Here is a 23,555-nt window from a genome sequence, read left to right on the forward strand (position 1 = left end):
TCTGCACAGTTCACATCCACCTGCTCCTGTCTGTTTCTCTCACACACACACACACACACATTCTGCTATTCCAACCCCCTCTCCTCTCCTCTCTGTGTTGCCAATTAACCAGTGCACCTGCTGCATTATAGATAGGAACAAACTGGTGGAACAGCAAGCATAGGGCGCAGCCTCTTCTACCTTACTGCCTTGATTGATAGCCTCTGGCCTTACTTTACCCCAATATCTGATCCACCGTATTGCCTTGTTTTATTTTTACTCGTGTTTTTTTTATAAATAGGTTTGAATTTTGTAAGGGATGTTCTTGGAGCACTCAGAGGAACATATGCAGAGTAAAGCTCCCTCTACTCTGTCCCAGCAGTGTGCCTCAGTGCCCAATCCCACTGGAGCACCTCCTACTGCACCAGTGCAAGATTTTTCCCCCATTTCCCATGCCCTGCCTGTGGTTTCTCTGGGTGAGATTGCAAATTAGGTACCAAATTGGGGGGAGGGGAGGATTTGAGTCGTGGGTCGATGCCTAATGGGCAGTGGAATGACACCACCTAACATTTCTTCTGGGACCAGTGAAGATGGTCTCCCTGTTGCCTCAGAGCCTCCATCTTTGAGCCATACAGAACAGGGAGGTGCCAGGTTCAATCCCTGCTCTATGTTTTCTGATCTCAGCTGCTGGCCATGGTACAATAAGCTGCAGCACACTTGGGTTAAGGAAGGAGGAAAATCAGCCAGTGTTTTCCCTTGTGATTACTATACAGGGATTCCTACCACAACAATAACAACTTGCAACTATATAACGTAATAACATATCCCAAGGATATCACTTCACAGGAGCTTCACAGGAGCATAATCAGACAAAAACTGACACCAAGCCAAAGAAGGAGACATTAGGACAGGTGACCAAACACCTGGTCATAGTGATAGGTTTTAAGCAGCATCTCAACGGTGGAGAGGTTTGGGGAGAGAATTCCAGAGCTTAGGGCCTCGATGGCTGAAGGCATCGCCACCAATGATGGGGTGAAGGAAGTGGGAGATACACAAAAGGCCAGAGTTGGTGGAATGCACAGTTCTCTGCAGGGCAGGAGGGGGTTTCAGGAGTGTGCACAATTGGTGAGGACAGGATTGGGCTTGGCACTGATCTGCTCTACAGTCAAGGCTCATGCATGAAGAATGGGCGAAGGAGCGGGCAGACAATCAAGGGTAATGGAGTGGAAAAGCATTCTGCCAATCCCCACTCCTAAAAGTGGCTGCTGAGATTTCCTTTGCCCCCTCAGTTTATGGTTACAGCCAAATGTCACCCACCCTGCTGTATATAAATGAGGATGTAGGGCCGGGGCTTAGGTCTCTGGTGGATTTCCCTTTTTTGCTGTCTCTGCACCACGGATGGATGGAAAAGCCAGCAAGGGAAACATGTTAGGGGCACTGAGGCTGGGGGAGACATGTTAGGGGCACTGAGGCTGGGGGAGGTGAGATATTAGGGGCACTGAGGCTGGGGGGGAGAGATGTTAGGTACACTGAGGCTGGGGGAGGTGAGATATTTGGGGCACTGAGGCTGGGGGGGAGAGATGTTAGGGGCACTGAGGCTGGGGGAGACATGTTAGGGGCACTGAAGCTGGGGGAGGTGAGATATTAGGGGCACTGAGGCTGGAGGGGGAGAGATGTTAGGGGCACTGAGGCTGGGGGAGACATGTTAGGGCCACTGAAGCTGGGGGGGAGATGTTAGGGGCACTGAGGCTGGGGTGGGGGAGAAGTTAGGGGCACTGAAGCTGGGGGGGGGAGATGTTAGGGGCACTGAAGCTGGGGGGGGAGATGTTAGGGGCACTGAGGCTGGGGGGAGACATGTTAGGGGCACTGAAGCTGGGTGGGGGGAGATGTTAAGGGCACTGGTGGGAGGGGAGATTGACGAGTTGGACTCTGATGGAACAAGCATAAGCATTCTGGCCATTGCGGCTTCTTCCACCCCTCCAACCACCCGCGATGTGCAGAACCAATTTCAAATTTGAACCCACATTATTTCAGCTGCTGCAAAGAGTGGCAGCACCATGACATTCCCCACCCCACACACAGACCCACACACAGACCCACACACAGACCCACACGCTGACATCCCCACACACACACACCCAGGCGGACCCATGCCCACACACCCACCCACACTCCCACCCACACCCATACACACCCACACTCACCCACACACCCACACAGACACACACCCATACACACCCACACAGACCCACACCCATACACACCCACACAGACCCACACCCATACACACCCACACAGACCCACACCCATACACACCCACACAGACCCACACCCATACACACCCACACAGACCCACACCCATACACACCCACACAGACCCACACCCATACACACCCACACAGACCCACACCCATACACACCCACACAGACCCACACCCATACACACCCACACAGACCCACACCCATACACACCCACACAGACCCACACCCATACACACCCACACAGACCCACACCCATACACACCCACACAGACCCACACCCATACACACCCACACAGACCCACACCCATACACACACACACCTACACAGATACACACCCATACACACCTACACATCCACACACACTCACCCACACATCCACACCCACATATACCCACCCACACACCACCCACACAGACCCACAGCCATACATACCCATCCACACACCCATGCACATCCACACACACCCAAACACCCACACACCCATACACCCATACACACCCACACACTCATACCCACAACAAAAAAGTTGGCTTCCCACTGAAGAGTGTTGGGAGCCCACCATGAATAGTTAATTGACCCTGACCTGGGGAAATGGGGCTGGGTCACTGTGGGGGTCAGAGCGACAGATGGAGGTCCCAATGTGTCATTCTTCTGGTGGGAAACCTGAGTGGGAGAAAAATCCCCCCTGTGTGTGTCTGGAAATCAGTTGAAGGAAGGATTGGATTCAGCTGCAGTGCCCCTCAATGTCAAATAGCATGCCAGCACTCGCTATCTAGGCCCACACATGAAGATTGGCCATTGAGACAAGGTACTGGAAGGTGCCTAGCCCCAACGGAACTGTACCCTTGGAAAGGAGAGAGGAAAGGAGAATCTTTGTGTCAGGAGAATCTTTGTGCCTTGGGCAGCAGTTTAGCTCCTATGTCAATGTATACAGGAGTCTTTTTGTCCAACAAATAATATAATTTATCACAAAAAGAAGGATCCTATCTCCATGTGCGCAGACTGGATGAAAACTTACACAGCACATTACGTAGAATTATATGGAATGTACAGCACAGAAACAGGCCATTCGGCCCAACAGGTCCGTGCTGGTGTTTATTCTCCATACGAGCCTCCTCCCTCCCCGCTTCATCTAACCCCATCAATATATCTTTCTATTCCTTTCTTCCTCATGTACTTGTTTAGTTTCCCTTTAAATGCATCTATGCTACTCACCTCAACTACTCCTTGTGGTAACAAGTTCCACATTCTCACCACTCTGTGAGTAAAGAAGTTTCTCCTGAATTCCCTATTGGATTTATTAGTGACTATCTTATATTTATGGCCCCTTAATTCTGGTCTCCCCTGTAAATGGAAACATCGTCTCCACGTCTACCCTATCAAATCTTTTCATAATCTTGAAGACCTCTATCAGGTCACCCTGAGAAAAGAGTCCCAGCCTGTTCAATCTTTCCTGATAGGTGTAACCTCTCAGTTCTGGTATCATTCTAATAAATCTTTTTTGCACCTTCTTCAGTGCCTCTATATCCCTTTTATAATATGGAGACCAGAACTGTTTACAGAACTCCAAGTGTGGTCTAACCAAAGTTCTATACAAGTTTAATGTAACTTCTCTGCTTTTCAATTCTATCCCTCTAGAAATGAACCCCAGTGCTTGGTTTGCTTTTTTAATGTCCTTCTTAACTTGCGTCACTACTTTTAGTGATTTGTGTATCTGTACCCCCAGATCCCTCTGCTCCTCTACCTCATTTAGACTCTTATTTTCTAAGGAATATGTGGCCTCCTTATTCTTCCTACCAAAATGTATCACCTCACACCTAGTTATATTGAAATTCATTTTCCAATTACACGCCCATTCTGCAAGTTTATTAATGTCTTCCTGTATTTTGTCGCAGTCCTCCTCAGTATTAACTATACCCCCCAACTTGGTGTTTTGCGCAAATTTTGAAATTGTACTTCTGATTCCCGAGTCCAAATTGTTTATGAAAATTGTGAACAATGGTGGTCCCAGCACTGATCCTTGTAGAACACCACTTCCCACCTTTTGCAAGTGTGAGTAACTACCTTTAACCCCTACTCTCTGTTTTCTGTTTTGTAGTCAGCTTGCTATCCATTCTGCTACTTGTCCCCTGACTCCACATGCTCTGACCTTAGTCATGAATCTACTATGCGGTACCTTATCGAAGGTCTTTTGAAAATCCAATATATTACATCTACTGCTTTCCTCTTGTCTACACTTTCTGGTACTTCTTCAAAGAATTCAATAAGGTTGGTCGAACATGACCTTCCCTTTAGAAATCCATGCTGACTATTCTTTGCTATATTTTCAGTTTCTAGATGTTTTTCTATTACATCTTTGAGTAAGGATTCCATTATCTTTCCCACCACCGACGTTAAGTTAATTGGTCTATAGTCCTAGTTCCCTTTTTAAATATAGGAATCACATTAGCTGTCTGCCAGTCCTCCAGCATTATTCACTTTTCTAATGAATTTTTATATATATGTAATAGTGCCTCTGCTTTCTCTTCCCTAATTTCTTTTAATATGCGCGGATGCAATCCATCCGGATCAGGGGTTTTATCCTCTCTAAGTTTGATTAATTAACCAATTATCTTCCCCCTTTCTATCTTAAATGCCTTTATATCTTTTTTGATCTCTTCTTCTAATGTCATGCTCACCATGTTAGTCTCCCTGGTAAATACTAAGGCAGAGTAATTGTTCAATATTTCTGCCATTTCACTGCCTTCACCCATGAGTTTATCGTGTGTATCCCTTAGTGGCCCTATCCTTATCCTGATTTTTATTTTATTATTTATGTGTCTGCAGAATACTTTACTATTTCTTTTTATATTCCTTGATAATTTAATTTCATAGTTTCTCTTTGCTTTTCTAATTGTGTGGGTTCCAGAGTTGTATGTACCATTTTTGCTACCATTGTGCATTTGCATAAATTGTTCTCTGTGTTATTTTAAGCAGTCATGTGAACCAGTGACCACTCCCTGCATGAGGTTCCAGACAGTTATGCAAAGGTGTTACCCACTAACTGAAAGTAGCACATGTAGGGAGTGAAAGCCTGGAGCGTCTGTGGTTGGCCTGGGAAATTTGGGAATGGGAGGGTAGTTAAAGAATTTCCTTATTTGTAAAATATACAACTCCTGTGCCTCCGGGCACTTCACGCAGCTGAAAAGCCAACTCAGATTGCAGCTGTCTGATTTGAGTAAATCCCAGCCAAAAAGAGAGTGGATATTTTGTTGTCACTGGGGATAATTTGCCCAATGGATTACATGGTTTTAATTGCCAATTATTCCATAATTAACAACTAAGGTGGAGGGGGAAGTCACGATCCATAGTGTGGGACACAATTAGGGTGAAAAAAATCATGAAAGAAGATGAGAATCAATGAATGAATGAAATAACTTTTTATTTATTTAATGCCTTACACATCCTGAGGATGCCTCAAAGCATTTCACAGCTAATGAAATACTTTTGAAGTGTAGTCACTGTTTTTTTATCAGCAAACACGGCAGCCAATTTGCACACAGCAAGTCCCACAAACAGCAATGAGATGAATGTCCATTTATTCTGCTTCAGTGGTGTCAGGGCAATGGGGGAATATTTACACACTGCAGTGTCAGGGCAATGGGGGAATATTTACACACTGCAGTGTCAGGGCAATGGGAGGATATTTACACACTGCAGTGTCAGGGCAATGGGAGAATATTTACACACTGCAGTGTCAGGGCAACGGGAGGATATTTACACACTGCAGTGTCAGGGCAATGGGAGGATATTTACACACTGCAGTGTCAGGGCAATGGGAGAATATTTACACACTGCAGTGTCAGGGCAATGGGAGAATATTTAAACTCTGCAGCGTCACAGCAATGCGAGAATATTTACACACTGCAGTGTCACGGCATTGTGAGAATATTTACACATTGCAGTGTCCTGGCAATGTGAGAATATTTACACACTGCAGTGTCACGGCATTGTGAGAATATTTACACACTGCAGTGTCATGGCATTGTGAGAATATTTACACACTGCAGTGTCATGGCAATGCGAGAATATATACACTGTGGTGCAAATCAGGAAGTAGAGTTAGGTGAGACCAGACTTGGGTCTTAAAAGCTTGTAGATTGTTGGATGTAAAGCACAGTGTAGTGTAAGTGTATTTTGTTATTTAAGGGGTTGAGCTGTACAAATCTTAATTTATAAATGCATCGTGTTGATATTCAGACAACCCAGCAGGTTAAATTCCAGTTGGATTCAACAGGGGGTGCTGTTGTCAGTTTCATCAATTTTTACCAAGCAGACTTTTTGTAAACATAATCACCGTCCTGACACTGCAGTGTGTAAATATTCTCATATTGCCCTGACACTGCAGTGTGTAAATATTCTCACTGCCCTGACACTGCAGTGTGTAAATATTCTCACTGTCCTGACACTGCAGTGTGTAAATATTCTCACTGTCCTGACACTGCAGTGTGTAAATATTCTCACTGTCCTGACACTGCAGTGTGTAAATATTCTCATATTGCCCTGACACTGCAGTGTGTAAATATTCTCACTGTCCTGACATTGTAGTGTGTAAATATTCTCATATTGCCCTGACACTGCAGTGTGTAAATATTCTCATATTGCCCTGACACTGCAGTGTGTAAATATTCTCATATTGCCCTGACACTGCAGTGTGTAAATATTCTCACTGTCCTGACATTGTAGTGTGTAAATATTCTCATATTGCCCTGACACTGCAGTGTGTAAATATTCTCACTGTCCTGACACTGCAGTGTGTAAATATTCTCATATTGCCCTGACACTGCAGTGTGTAAATATTCTCACTGTCCTGACACTGCAGTGTGTAAATATTCTCATATTGCCCTGACACTGCAATGTGTAAATATTCTCACTGACCTGACACTGCAGTGTGTAAATATTCTCACTGTCCTGAAACTGCAGTGTGTAAATATCCTCACCGTCCTGAAACTGCAGTGTGTAAATATTCTCATATTGCCCTGACACTGCAATGTGTAAATATTCTCACTGTCCTGAAACTGCAGTGTGTAAATATTCTCACTGTCCTGCAACTGTAGTGTGTAAAAATACTCACCGTCCTGAAACTGCAGTGTGTAAATATTCTCACCGTCCTGAAACTGCAGTGTGTAAATATTCTGACTGTCCTGCAACTGCAGTGTGTAAAAATACTCACTGTCCTGAAACTGCAGTGTGTAAATATTCTCACTGTCCTGATACAGTAGTGTGTAAATATTCTCACTGTCCAGACACAGTAGTGTGGAGATATTCTCACTGTCCTGAAACTGCACTGTGTAAATATTTTCACTGCCCTGACACTGCAGTGTGTAAATATTCTCACTGTCCTGACACTGCAGTGTGTAAATATTCTCACTGTCCTGACACATGCAGTGAGTAAATATTCTCACTGCCCTGATACTAGAATGTAAATATTCACACTGTACTGAAACTGCAGTGTGGAAATATTCTCACTGCCCTGATACTAGTATGTAAATATTCTCACTTTCCTGATACTGCAGTGTGTAAATATTCTCACTGCCCTGATACTAGTATGTAAATATTCTCACCGTACTGAAACTGCAGTGTGTAAATATTCTCACTCTCCTGACACTGAAGTGTGTAAATATTCACACTGCCCTGATATGGGTGTGTAAATATTCTCACCATACTGAAACTGCAGTGTGTAAATATTTTCACTGCCCTGATTCTGGTGTCTAAATATTCTCACTGTCCTGACATTGCAGTGTGTAAATATTCTCACTGTCCTGACAGTGCAGTGTGTAAATATTCTCACTGACCTGACAGTGCAGTGTGTAAATATTCTCACTGCCCTGATACTGTAGTGTGTAAATATTCTCACTGTCCTGATACTGTAGTGTGTAAATATTCTCACTATCCTGACATTGTAGTGTGTAAATATTCTCACTGCCCTGATACTGCAGTGTGTAAATATTCTCACTGTCCTCATACTGTAGTGTGTAAATATTCTCACTGTCCTGATATTGTAGTGTGTAAATAATCTCACTGTCCTGATACTGCAGTGTGTAAATATTCTTACTGTCCTGATACTGTAGTGTGTAAATATTCTCACTGTCCTGACATTGCAGTGTGTAAATATTCTCACTGCCCTGATACTTCAGTGTGTAAATATTCTCACTGCCCTGATACTGTAGTGTGTAAATATTCTCACTGAGCTGACATTGCAGTGTGTAAATATTCTCACTGCCCTGATACTGCAATGTGTAAATAATCTCACTGTCCTGACACTGCAGTGTGTAAATATTCTCACTGCCCTGATACTGGGATGTAAATATTCTCACTGTTCTGACACTGCAGTGTGTAAATATTTTCACTGCCCTGATACTGATGTCCAAATATTTTCACTGTCCTGACATTGTAGTGTGTAAATATTCTCACTGCCCTGATACTGTAGTGTGTAAATATTCTCACTGTCCTGATACTGTAGTGTGTAAATATTCTCATTGTCCGAAGACTGTAGTGTGTATGTATTCTCACTGTCCTGACACTGTAGTGTGTAAATATTCTCACTGACCTGATACTGCAGTGTGTAAATATTCTCACTGCCCTGATACTGTAGTGTGTAAATATTCTCACTGACCTGATACTGCAGTGTGTAAATATTCTCACTGCCCTGACATTGCAGTGTATAAATATTCTCACTGACCTGACATTGCAGTGTGTAAATATTCTCACTGACCTGACAGTGCAGTGTGTAAATATTCTCATATTGCCCTGACACTGCAGTGTGTAAATATTCTCACTGTCCTGACATTGTAGTGTGTAAATATTCTCATATTGTCCTGACAGTGCAGTGTGTAAATATTCTCATATTGCCCTGACACTGCAGTGTGTAAATATTCTCACTGTCCTGACACTGCAGTGTGTAAATATTCTCATATTGCCCTGACACTGCAATGTGTAAATATTCTCACTGACCTGACACTGCAGTGTGTAAATATTCTCACTGTCCTGAAACTGCAGTGTGTAAATATCCTCACCATCCTGAAACTGCAGTGTGTAAATATTCTCATATTGCCCTGACACTGCAATGTGTAAATATTCTCACTGTCCTGAAACTGCAGTGTGTAAATATTCTCACTGTCCTGCAACTGTAGTGTGTAAAAATACTCACAGTCCTGAGACTGCAGTGTGTAAATATTCTCACCGTCCTGAAACTGCAGTGTGTAAATATTCTCACTGTCCTGCAACTGCAGTGTGTAAAAACACTCACTGTCCTGAAACTGCAGTGTGTAAATATTCTCACTGTCCTGATACAGTAGTGTGTAAAAATTCTCACTGTCCAGATACAGTAGTGTGGAGATATTCTCACTGTCCTGAAACTGCACTGTGTAAATATTTTCACTGCCCTGACACTGCAGTGTGTAAATATTCTCACTGTCCTGACACTGCAGTGTGTAAATATTCTCACTGCCCTGATACTAGTATGTAAATATTCTCACCGTACTGAAACTGCAGTGTGTAAATATTCTCACTGCCCTGATACTAGTATGTAAATATTCTCACCGTACTGAAACTGCAGTGTGTAAATATTCTCACTCTCCTGACACTGAAGTGTGTAAATATTCACACTGCCCTGATATGGGTGTGTAAATATTCTCACCATACTGAAACTGCAGTGTGTAAATATTTTCACTGCCCTGATTCTGGTGTCTAAATATTCTCACTGTCCTGACATTGCAGTGTGTAAATATTCTCACTGTCCTGACAGTGCAGTGTGTAAATATTCTCACTGACCTGACAGTGCAGTGTGTAAATATTCTCACTGCCCTGATACTGTAGTGTGTAAATATTCTCACTGTCCTGATACTGTAGTGTGTGAATATACTCACTGTCCTGATACTGTAGTGTGTAAATATTCTCACTGTCCTGACATTGTAGTGTGTAAATATTCTCACTGCCCTGATACTGCAGTGTGTAAATATTCTCACTGTCCTCATACTGTAGTGTGTAAATATTCTCACTGTCCTGATACTGTAGTGTGTAAATAATCTCACTGTCCTGATACTGCAGTGTGTAAATATTCTTACTGTAGTGTGTAAATATTCTCACTGTCCTGACATTGTAGTGTGTAAATATTCTCACTGCCCTGATACTGCAGTGTGTAAATATTCTCACTGTCCTGATACTGTAGTGTGTAAATATTCTCACTGACCTGACAGTGCAGTGTCTAAATATTCTCACTGTCCTGATACTGTAGTGTGTAAATATTCTCACTGTCCTGATACTGTAGTGTGTAAATATTCTCACTCTCCTGATACTGTACTGTGTAAATATTCTCACTGTTCTGATACTGCAGTGTGTAAATATTCTCACTGACCTGACATTGCAGTGTGTAAATATTCTCACTGCCCTGATACTGCAATGTAAATATTCTCACTGTTCTGACACTGCAGTGTGTAAATATTTTCACTGCCCTGATACTGATGTCCAAATATTCTCACTGTCCTGACATTGTAGTGTGTAAATATTCTCACTGCCCTGATACTGTAGTGTGTAAATATTCTCAATGTCCTGATACTGTAGTGTGTAAATATTCTCATTGTCCGAAGACTGTAGTGTGTAAGTATTCTCACTGTCCTAACACTGTAGTGTGTAAATATTCTCACTGACCTGATACTGCAGTGTGTAAATATTCTCACTGCCCTGACACTGCAGTGTGTAAATATTCTCACTGTCCTGACACATGCAGTGAGTAAATATTCTCACTGCCCTGATACTGCAGTGTGTAAATATTCTCACTGCCCTGATACGAGTATGTAAATATTCTCACTGTACTGAAACTGCAGTGTGTAAATATTCTCACTGCCCTGATACTAGTATGTAAATATTCTCACTTTCCTGATACTGCAGTGTGTAAATATTTTCACTGCCCTGATACTAGTATGTAAATATTCTCACCGTACTGAAACTGCAGTGTGTAAATATTCTCACTCTCCTGACACTGAAGTGTGTAAATATTCACACTGCCCTGATATGGGTGTGTAAATATTCTCACCATACTGAAACTGCAGTGTGTAAATATTTTCACTGCCCTGATTCTGGTGTCTAAATATTCTCACTGTCCTGACATTGCAGTGTGTAAATATTCTCACTGTCCTGACATTGTAGTGTGTAAATATTCTCACTGCCCTGATACTGCAGTGTGTAAATATTCTCACTGTCCTGATACTGTCGTGTGTAAATATTCTCACTGTCCTGATACTGTAGTGTGTAAATATTCTCACTGACCTGACATTGCAGTGTTTAAATATTCTCACTGTCCCGACACTGCAGTGTGTAAATATTCTCACTGTCCTGACACTGTAGTGTGTAATTATTCTCATTGTCCTGACATTGCAGTGTGTAAATATTCTCACTTTCCTGACACTGTAGTGTGTAAATATTCTCACTGCCCTGATACTGCAGTTTGTAAATATTCTCTCTGCCCTGACATTGCAGTGTGTAAATATTCTCATTGACCTGACAGTGCAGTGTGTAAATATTCTCACTGTCCTGATACTGCAGTGTGTAAATATTCTCACTGCCCTGATACTGCAATGTGTAAATATTCTCACTGTCCTGACACTGCAGTGTGTAAATATTCTCACTGCCCTGATACCAGTATGTAAATATTCTCACTGTCCTGATACTGCAGTGTGTAAATATTTTCACTGCCCTGATACTGGTGTCTAAATATTCTCACTGTCCTGACATTGCAGTGTGTAAATATTCTCACTGTCCTGACATTGCAGCGTGTAAATATTCTCACTGTCCTGACAGTGCAGTGTGTAAATATTCTCACTGCCCTGATACTGTAGTGTGTAAATATTCTCACTGTACTGATACTGTAGTGTGTAAATATTCTCACTCCTGATACTGCAGTGTGTAAATATTCTCACTGTCCTGACATTGTAGTGTGTAAATATTCTCACTGTCCTGATACTGTAGTGTGTAAATATTATCACTGTCCTCATACTGTAGTGTGTAAATATTCTCACTGACCTGATACTGCAGTGTGTAAATATTCTCACTGTCCTCACATTGTAGTGTGTAAACAATCTCACTGTCTGGACACTGCAATGTGTAAATAATCTCACTGTCCTGACATTGCAGTGTGTAAATACTCTCACTGTCCTGATACTGTAATGTTTAAATATTCTCACTCCTGATACTGCAGCGTGTAAATATTCTCACTGTCCTGACAGTGCAGTGTGTAAATATTCTCACTGTCCTGACACTGCAGTGTGTAAATATTCTCACTGTCCTGATACTGTAGTGTGTAAATATTCTCACTGCCCTGACATTGCAGTGTATAAATATTCTCACTGACCTGACATTGCAGTGTGTAAATATTCTCACTGACCTGACAGTGCAGTGTGTAAATATTCTCACTGTCCTGATACTGCAGTGTATAAATATTCTCACTGTCCTCACATTGTAGTGTGTAAACAATCTCACTGTCTGGACACTGCAATGTGTAAATATTCTCACTGTCCTGACATTGTAGTGTGTAAATAATTTCACTGTCCTGACATTGCAGTGTGTAAATACTCTCACTGTCCTGATACTGTAATGTTTAAATATTCTCACTACCCTGGCACTGGTGTGTATCTATTCTCACAATGACCTCATACCACACTACAGTGTGTAAATATTCTCACTGTCCTGAAAATGCAGTGTGTAAGTATTCTCATAACCCTGGCACTGGTGTGTAAATATTCTCACTGCCCTGATACTAGTGTGTAAATATTCTTACTGCCCTGACATTGCAGTGTGTAAACATTCTCACTGTCCTGAAACTGCAGTGTGTAAATATTCTCACTGCCCTGATACTGTAGTGTGTAAATATTCTCACTGTCCTGATACTGACGTGTGTAAATATTCTCACTGTCCTGATACTGTAGTGTGTAAATATTCTCGCTGATCTGACATTGCAGTGTGTAAATAATCTCACTGTCCTGATACTGCAGTGTGTAAATATTCTCACTGCCCTGATACTGTAGTGTGTAAAAATTCTCACTGTCCTGATACTGTCGTGTGTAAATATTCTCACTGTACTGATACTGTAGTGTGTAAATATTCTCACTGCCCTGATACTGCAGTGTGTAAATATTCTCACTGTCCTGATACTGTAGTGTGTAAATATTCTCACTGTCCTGATACTGTAGTGTGTAAATATTCTCACTGACCTGACAGTGCAGTGTGTAAATATTCTCACTGTCCCGACATTGCAGTGTGTAAATATTCTCACTGTCCCGACACTGCAGTGTGTAAATATTCTCACTGTCCTGACACTGTAGTGTGTAAATATTCTCACTGTCCCGACATTGCAGTGTGTAAATATTCTCACTGTCCTGACACTGTAGTGTGTAAATATTCTCACTGCCCTGATACTGCAGTTTGTAAATATTCTCTCTGCCCTGACATTGCAGTGTGTAAATATTATCACTGACCTGACAGTGCAGTGTATAAATATTCTCACTGTCCTGATACTGCAGTGTGTAAATATTCTCACTGCCCTGATACTGCAATGTGTAAATATTCTCACTGTCCTGACACTGCAGTGTGTAAATATTCTCACTGCCCTGATACTAGTATGTAAATATTCTCACTGTCCTGATACTGCAGTGTGTAAATATTTTCACTGCCCTGATACTGGTGTCTAAATATTCTCACTGTCCTGACATTGCAGTGTGTAAATATTTTCACTGTCCTGACATTGCAGCGTGTAAATATTCTCACTGTCCTGACAGTGCAGTGTGTAAATATTCTCACTGTCCTGACATTGTAGTGTGTAAATATTCTCACTGCCCTGGTACTGCAGTGTGTAAATATTCTCACTGTCCTGATACTGTTGTGTGTAAATATTCTCACTGTCCTGATACTGTAGTGTGTAAATATTCTCACTGCCCTGATACTGCAGTTTGTAAATATTCTCACTGCCCTGATACTGCAGTGTGTAAATATTCTCACTGTCCTGATACTGTCGTGTGTAAATATTCTCACTGTCCTGATGCTGTAGTGTGTAAATATTTTCACTGTCCTGACATTGCAGCGTGTAAATATTCTCACTGACCTGACAGTGCAGTGTGTAAATATTCTCACTGTCCCGACATTGTAGTGTGTAAATATTCTCACTGTCCCGACACTGCAGTGTGTAAATATTCTCACTGTCCTGACACTGTAGTGTGTAAATATTCTCACTGTCCCGACATTGCAGTGTGTAAATATTCTCACTGTCCTGACACTGTAGTGTGTAAATATTCTCACTGTCCCGACATTGCAGTGTGTAAATATTCTCACTGCCCTGATACTGCATTTTCTAAATATTCTCTCTGCCCTGACATTGCAGTGTGTAAATATTCTCACTGTCCTGACACTGTAGTGTGTAAATATTCTCACTGTCCTGATACTGCAGTGTGTAAATATTCTCACTGCCCTGATACTGCAATGTGTAAATATTCTCACTGTCCTGACACTGCAGTGTGTAAATATTCTCACTGCCCTGATACTAGTATGTAAATATTCTCACTGTCCTGATACTGCAGTGTGTAAATATTTTCACTGCCCTGATACTGGTGTCTAAATATTCTCACTGTCCTGACATTGCAGTGTGTAAATATTTTCACTGTCCTGACATTGCAGCGTGTAAATATTCTCACTGTCCTGACAGTGCAGTGTGTAAATATTCTCACTGTCCCGACATTGCAGTGTGTAAATATTCTCACTGTCCTGACACTGTAGTGTGTAAATATTCTCACTGTCCCGACATTGCAGTGTGTAAATATTCTCACTGCCCTGATACTGCAGTTTCTAAATATTCTCTCTGCTCTGACATTGCAGTGTGTAAATATTCTCACTGTCCTGACACTGTAGTGTGTAAATATTCTCACTGTCCTGATACTGCAGTGTGTAAATATTCTCACTGCCCTGATACTGCAATGTGTAAATATTCTCACTGTCCTGACACTGCAGTGTGTAAATATTCTCACTGCCCTGATACTAGTATGTAAATATTCTCACTGTCCTGATACTGCAGTGTGTAAATATTTTCACTGCCCTGATACTGGTGTCTAAATATTCTCACTGTCCTGACATTGCAGTGTGTAAATATTTTCACTGTCCTGACATTGCAGCGTGTAAATATTCTCACTGTCCTGACAGTGCAGTGTGTAAATATTCTCACTGTCCTGACATTGTAGTGTGTAAATATTCTCACTGCCCTGGTACTGCATTGTGTAAATATTCTCACTGTCCTGATACTGTAGTGTGTAAATATTCTCACTGTCCTGATACTGTAGTGTGTAAATATTTTCACTGACCTGATACTGCATTGTGTAAATATTCTCACTGACCTGACAGTGCAGTGTGTAAATATTCTCACTGTCCTGATACTGTAGTGTGTAAATATTCTCACTGTCCTGATACTGTAGTGTGTAAATATTCTCACTGTCCTGACATTGTAGTGTGTAAATATTCTCACTGATCTGACATTGCAGTGTGTAAATAATCTCACTCTCCTGATACTGCAGTGTGTAAATATTCTCACTGTCCTGATACTGTAGTGTGTAAATATTCTCACTGTCCTGATACTGTAGTGTGTAAATATTCTCACTGTCCTGACATTGTAGTGTGTAAATATTCTCACTGCCCTGGTACTGCAGTGTGTAAATATTCTCACTGTCCTGATACTGTAGTGTGTAAATATTCTCACTGTCCTGATACTGTAGTGTGTAAATATTCTCACTGACCTGACAGTGCAGTGTGTAAATATTCTCACTGTCCCGACATTGTAGTGTGTAAATATTCTCACTGCCCTGATACTGTCGTGTGTAAATATTCTCACTGTCCTGATACTGTAGTGCGTAAATATTCTCACTGTCCTGATACTGCAGTGTGTAAATATTCTCACTGTCCTGATACTGCAGTGTATAAATATTCTCACTGACCTGACATTGCAGTGTGTAAATATTCTCACTGCCCTGATACTGCAGTGTGTAAATATTCTCACTGTCCTGATACTGCAGTGTGTAAATATTCTCACTGACCTGACATTGCAGTGTGTAAATATTCTCACTGACCTGACAGTGCAGTGTGTAAATATTCTCACTGTCCTGATACTGCAGTGTATAAATATTCTCACTGTCCTCACATTGTAGTGTGTAAACAATCTCACTGTCTGGACACTGCAATGTGTAAATATTCTCACTGTCCTGACATTGTAGTGTGTAAATAATTTCACTGTCCTGACATTGCAGTGTGTAAATACTCTCACTGTCCTGATACTGTAATGTTTAAATATTCTCACGACCCTGGCACTGGTGTGTATCTATTCTCACAATGACCTCATACCACACTACAGTGTGTAAATATTCTCACTGTCCTGAAACTGCAGTGTGTAAGTATTCTCATAACCCTGGCACTGGTGTGTAAATATTCTCACTGCCCTGATACTAGTGTAATATTCTCACTGTCCTGAAACTGCAGTTTGTAAACATTATCACTGTCCTGATACTAGTGTGTAAATATTCTTACTGCCCTGACATTGCAGTGTGTAAATATTCTCACTGTCCTGAAACTGCAGTGTGTAAATATTCTCACTGCCCTGATACTGTAGTGTGTAAATATTCTCACTGTCCTGATACTGTCGTGTGTAAATATTCTCACTGTCCTGATACTGTAGTGTGTAAATATTCTCACTGCCCTGATACTGTAGTGTGTAAAAATTCTCACTGTCCTGATACTGTCGTGTGTAAATATTCTCACTGTACTGATACTGTAGTGTGTAAATATTCTCACTGCCCTGATACTGCAGTGTGTAAATATTCTCACTGCCCTGATACTGCAGTGTGTAAATATTCTCACTGTCCTGATACTGCAGTGTGTAAATATTCTCACTGCCCTGATACTGCAATGTGTAAATATTCTCACTGTCCTGACACTGCAGTGTGTAAATATTCTCACTGCCCTGATACTAGTATGTAAATATTCTCACTGTCCTGATACTGCAGTGTGTAAATATTTTCACTGCCCTGATACTGGTGTCTAAATATTCTCACTGTCCTGACATTGCAGTGTGTAAATATTTTCACTGTCCTGACATTGCAGCGTGTAAATATTCTCACTGTCCTGACAGTGCAGTGTGTAAATATTCTCACTGTCCCGACATTGCAGTGTGTAAATATTCTCACTGCCCTGGTACTGCAGTGTGTAAATATTCTCACTGTCCTGATACCGTAGTGTGTAAATATTCTCACTGTCCTGCTACTGTAGTGTGTAAATATTCTCACTGCCCTGATACTGCAGTGTGTAAATATTCTCACTGCCCTGATACTGCAGTGTGTAAATATTCTCACTGTCCTGATACTGTCGTGTGTAAATATTCTCACTGTCCTGATACTGTAGTGTGTAAATATTCTCACTGACCTGACAGTGTAGTGTGTAAATATTCTCACTGTCCCGACATTGTAGTGTGTAAATATTCTCACTGTCCCGACACTGCAGTGTGTAAATATTCTCACTGTCCTGACACTGTAGTGTGTAAATATTCTCACTGCCCTGATACTGCAGTTTGTAAATATTCTCTCTGCCCTGACATTGCAGTGTGTAAATATTCTCATTGACCTGACAGTGCAGTGTGTAAATATTCTCACTGTCCTGATACTGCAGTGTGTAAATATTCTCACTGCCCTGATACTGCAATGTGTAAATATTCTCACTGTCCTGACACTGCAGTGTGTAAATATTCTCACTGCCCTGATACCAGTATGTAAATATTCTCACTGTCCTGATACTGCAGTGTGTAAATATTTTCACTGCCCTGATACTGGTGTCTAAATATTCTCACTGTCCTGACATTGCAGTGTGTAAATATTCTCACTGTCCTGACATTGCAGCGTGTAAATATTCTCACTGTCCTGACAGTGCAGTGTGTAAATATTCTCACTGCCCTGATACTGTAGTGTGTAAATATTCTCACTGTACTGATACTGTAGTGTGTAAATATTCTCACTCCTGATACTGCAGTGTGTAAATATTCTCACTGTCCTGACATTGTAGTGTGTAAATATTCTCACTGTCCTGATACTGTAGTGTGTAAATATTATCACTGTCCTCATACTGTAGTGTGTAAATATTCTCACTGACCTGATACTGCAGTGTGTAAATATTCTCACTGTCCTCACATTGTAGTGTGTAAACAATCTCACTGTCTGGACACTGCAATGTGTAAATAATCTCACTGTCCTGACATTGCAGTGTGTAAATACTCTCACTGTCCTGATACTGTAATGTTTAAATATTCTCACTCCTGATACTGCAGCGTGTAAATATTCTCACTGTCCTGACAGTGCAGTGTGTAAATATTCTCACTGTCCTGACACTGCAGTGTGTAAATATTCTCACTGTCCTGATACTGTAGTGTGTAAATATTCTCACTGCCCTGACATTGCAGTGTATAAATATTCTCACTGACCTGACATTGCAGTGTGTAAATATTCTCACTGACCTGACAGTGCAGTGTGTAAATATTCTCACTGTCCTGATACTGCAGTGTATAAATATTCTCACTGTCCTCACATTGTAGTGTGTAAACAATCTCACTGTCTGGACACTGCAATGTGTAAATATTCTCACTGTCCTGACATTGTAGTGTGTAAATAATTTCACTGTCCTGACATTGCAGTGTGTAAATACTCTCACTGTCCTGATACTGTAATGTTTAAATATTCTCACTACCCTGGCACTGGTGTGTATCTATTCTCACAATGACCTCATACCACACTACAGTGTGTAAATATTCTCACTGTCCTGAAAATGCAGTGTGTAAGTATTCTCATAACCCTGGCACTGGTGTGTAAATATTCTCACTGCCCTGATACTAGTGTTTAAATATTCTTACTGCCCTGACATTGCAGTGTGTAAATATTCTCACTGTCCTGAAACTGCAGTGTGAAAACATTCTCACTGTCCTGAAACTGCAGTGTGTAAATATTCTCACTGCCCTGATACTGTAGTGTGTAAATATTCTCACTGTCCTGATACTGACGTGTGTAAATATTCTCACTGTCCTGATACTGTAGTGTGTAAATATTCTCGCTGATCTGACATTGCAGTGTGTAAATAATCTCACTGTCCTGATACTGCAGTGTGTAAATATTCTCACTGCCCTGATACTGTAGTGAGTAAAAATTCTCACTGTCCTGATACTGTCGTGTGTAAATATTCTCACTGTACTGATACTGTAGTGTGTAAATATTCTCACTGACCTGATACTGCAGTGTGTAAATATTCTCACTGTCCTGATACTGTAGTGTGTAAATATTCTCACTGTCCTGATACTGTAGTGTGTAAATATTCTCACTGACCTGACAGTGCAGTGTGTAAATATTCTCACTGTCCCGACATTGCAGTGTGTAAATATTCTCACTGTCCCGACACTGCAGTGTGTAAATATTCTCACTGTCCTGACACTGTAGTGTGTAAATATTCTCACTGTCCCGACATTGCAGTGTGTAAATATTCTCACTGTCCTGACACTGTAGTGTGTAAATATTCTCACTGCCCTGATACTGCAGTTTGTAAATATTCTCTCTGCCCTGACATTGCAGTGTGTAAATATTCTCACTGACCTGACAGTGCAGTGTATAAATATTCTCACTGTCCTGATACTGCAGTGTGTAAATATTCTCACTGCCCTGATACTGCAATGTGTAAATATTCTCACTGTCCTGACACTGCAGTGTGTAAATATTCTCACTGCCCTGATACTAGTATGTAAATATTCTCACTGTCCTGATACTGCAGTGTGTAAATATTTTCACTGCCCTGATACTGGTGTCTAAATATTCTCACTGTCCTGACATTGCAGTGTGTAAATATTTTCACTGTCCTGACATTGCAGCGTGTAAATATTCTCACTGTCCTGACAGTGCAGTGTGTAAATATTCTCACTGTCCTGACATTGTAGTGTGTAAATATTCTCACTGCCCTGGTACTGCAGTGTGTAAATATTCTCACTGTCCTGATACTGTTGTGTGTAAATATTCTCACTGTCCTGATACTGCAGTTTCTAAATATTCTCACTGCCCTGATACTGCAGTGTGTAAATATTCTCACTGCCCTGATACTGCAGTGTGTAAATATTCTCACTGTCCTGATACTGTCGTGTGTAAATATTCTCACTGTCCTGATGCTGTAGTGTGTAAATATTTTCACTGTCCTGACATTGCAGCGTGTAAATATTCTCACTGACCTGACAGTGCAGTGTGTAAATATTCTCACTGTCCCGACATTGTAGTGTGTAAATATTCTCACTGTCCCGACACTGCAGTGTGTAAATATTCTCACTGTCCTGACACTGTAGTGTGTAAATATTCTCATTGTCCCGACATTGCAGTGTGTAAATATTCTCACTGTCCTGACACTGTAGTGTGTAAATATTCTTACTGTCCCGACATTGCAGTGTGTAAATATTCTCACTGCCCTGATACTGCAGTTTCTAAATATTCTCACTGTCCCGACATTGCAGTGTGTAAATATTCTCACTGTCCTGACACTGTAGTGTGTAAATATTCTCACTGTCCTGATACTGCAGTGTGTAAATATTCTCACTGCCCTGATACTGCAATGTGTAAATATTCTCACTGTCCTGACACTGCAGTGTGTAAATATTCTCACTGCCCTGATACTAGTATGTAAATATTCTCACTGTCCTGATACTGCAGTGTGTAAATATTTTCACTGCCCTGATACTGGTGTCTAAATATTCTCACTGTCCTGACATTGCAGTGTGTAAATATTTTCACTGTCCTGACATTGCAGCGTGTAAATATTCTCACTGTCCTGACAGTGCAGTGTGTAAATATTCTCACTGTCCCGACATTGCAGTGTGTAAATATTCTCACTGTCCTGACTCTGTAGTGTGTAAATATTCTCACTGTCCCGACATTGCAGTGTGTAAATATTCTCACTGCCCTGATACTGCAGTTTCTAAATATTCTCTCTGCCCTGACATTGCAGTGTGTAAATATTCTCACTGTCCTGACACTGTAGTGTGTAAATATTCTCACTGTCCTGATACTGCAGTGTGTAAATATTCTCACTGCCCTGATACTGCAATGTGTAAATATTCTCACTGTCCCGACATTGCAGTGTGTAAATATTCTCACTGCCCTGATACTGCAGTTTCTAAATATTCTCTCTGCCCTGACATTGCAGTGTGTAAATATTCTCTCTGCCCTGACATTGCAGTGTGTAAATATTCTCACTGTCCTGACACTGCAGTGTGTAAATATTCTCACTGCCCTGATACTAGTATGTAAATATTCTCACTGTCCTGATACTGCAGTGTGTAAATATTTTCACTGCCCTGATACTGGTGTCTAAATATTTTCACTGTCCTGACATTGCAGCGTGTAAATATTCTCACTGTCCTGACAGTGCAGTGTGTAAATATTCTCACTGTCCTGACATTGTAGTGTGTAAATATTCTCACTGCCCTGGTACTGCATTGTGTAAATATTCTCACTGTCCTGATACTGTAGTGTGTAAATATTCTCACTGTCCTGATACTGTAGTGTGTAAATATTTTCACTGACCTGATACTGCATTGTGTAAATATTCTCACTGACCTGACATTGCAGTGTGTAAATATTCTCACTGTCCTGATACTGTAGTGTGTAAATATTCTCACTGTCCTGATACTGTAGTGTGTAAATATTCTCACTGTCCTGACATTGTAGTGTGTAAATATTCTCACTGATCTGACATTGCAGTGTGTAAATAATCTCACTCTCCTGATACTGCAGTGTGTAAATATTCTCACTGTCCTGATACTGTAGTGTGTAAATATTCTCACTGTCCTGATACTGTAGTGTGTAAATATTCTCACTGTCCTGACATTGTAGTGTGTAAATATTCTCACTGCCCTGGTACTGCAGTGTGTAAATATTCTCACTGTCCTGATACTGTAGTGTGTAAATATTCTCACTGTCCTGATACTGTAGTGTGTAAATATTCTCACTGACCTGACAGTGCAGTGTGTAAATATTCTCACTGTCCCGACATTGTAGTGTGTAAATATTCTCACTGCCCTGATACTGTCGTGTGTAAATATTCTCACTGTCCTGATACTGTAGTGCGTAAATATTCTCACTGTCCTGATACTGCAGTGTGTAAATATTCTCACTGTCCTGATACTGCAGTGTATAAATATTCTCACTGACCTGACATTGCAGTGTGTAAATATTCTCACTGCCCTGATACTGCAGTGTGTAAATATTCTCACTGTCCTGATACTGCAGTGTGTAAATATTCTCACTGACCTGACATTGCAGTGTGTAAATATTCTCACTGACCTGACAGTGCAGTGTGTAAATATTCTCACTGTCCTGATACTGCAGTGTATAAATATTCCCACTGTCCTCACATTGTAGTGTGTAAACAATCTCACTGTCTGGACACTGCAATCTGTAAATATTCTCACTGTCCTGACATTGTAGTGTGTAAATAATTTCACTGTCCTGACATTGCAGTGTGTAAATACTCTCACTGTCCTGATACTGTAATGTTTAAATATTCTCACTACCCTGGCACTGGTGTGTATCTATTCTCACAATGACCTCATACCACACTACAGTGTGTAAATATTCTCACTGTCCTGAAACTGCAGTGTGTAAGTATTCTCATAACCCTGGCACTGGTGTGTAAATATTCTCACTGCCCTGATACTAGTGTAATATTCTCACTGTCCTGAAACTGCAGTTTGTAAACATTATCACTGTCCTGATACTAGTGTGTAAATATTCTTACTGCCCTGACATTGCAGTGTGTAAATATTCTCACTGTCCTGAAACTGCAGTGTGTAAATATTCTCACTGCCCTGATACTGTAGTGTGTAAATATTCTCACTGTCCTGATACTGTCGTGTGTAAATATTCTCACTGTCCTGATACTGTAGTGTGTAAATATTCTCACTGCCCTGATACTGTAGTGTGTAAAAATTCTCACTGTCCTGATACTGTCGTGTGTAAATATTCTCACTGTACTGATACTGTAGTGTGTAAATATTCTCACTGCCCTGATACTGCAGTGTGTAAATATTCTCACTGCCCTGATACTGCAGTGTGTAAATATTCTCACTGTCCTGATACTGTCGTGTGTAAATATTCTCACTGTCCTGATACTGTAGTGTGTAAATATTCTCACTGACCTGACAGTGCAGTGTGTAAATATTCTCACTGTCCCGACATTGTAG

General features: G+C 41.2%; 1 protein-coding gene across 4 annotated transcripts in view; it reads right to left on the reverse strand.

The window, feature by feature from the left end:
* Positions 1–23,555, reverse strand: part of LOC137301143 (kazrin-like) — a 656,751-nt gene that overhangs the window by 282,897 nt on the left and 350,299 nt on the right. The gene's annotated exons all lie outside the window — the stretch shown is intronic.

Source organism: Heptranchias perlo, chromosome 32 (assembly GCF_035084215.1).
Source record: "Heptranchias perlo isolate sHepPer1 chromosome 32, sHepPer1.hap1, whole genome shotgun sequence".
In the NCBI taxonomy this organism is placed as follows: Eukaryota; Metazoa; Chordata; class Chondrichthyes; order Hexanchiformes; family Hexanchidae; genus Heptranchias; species Heptranchias perlo.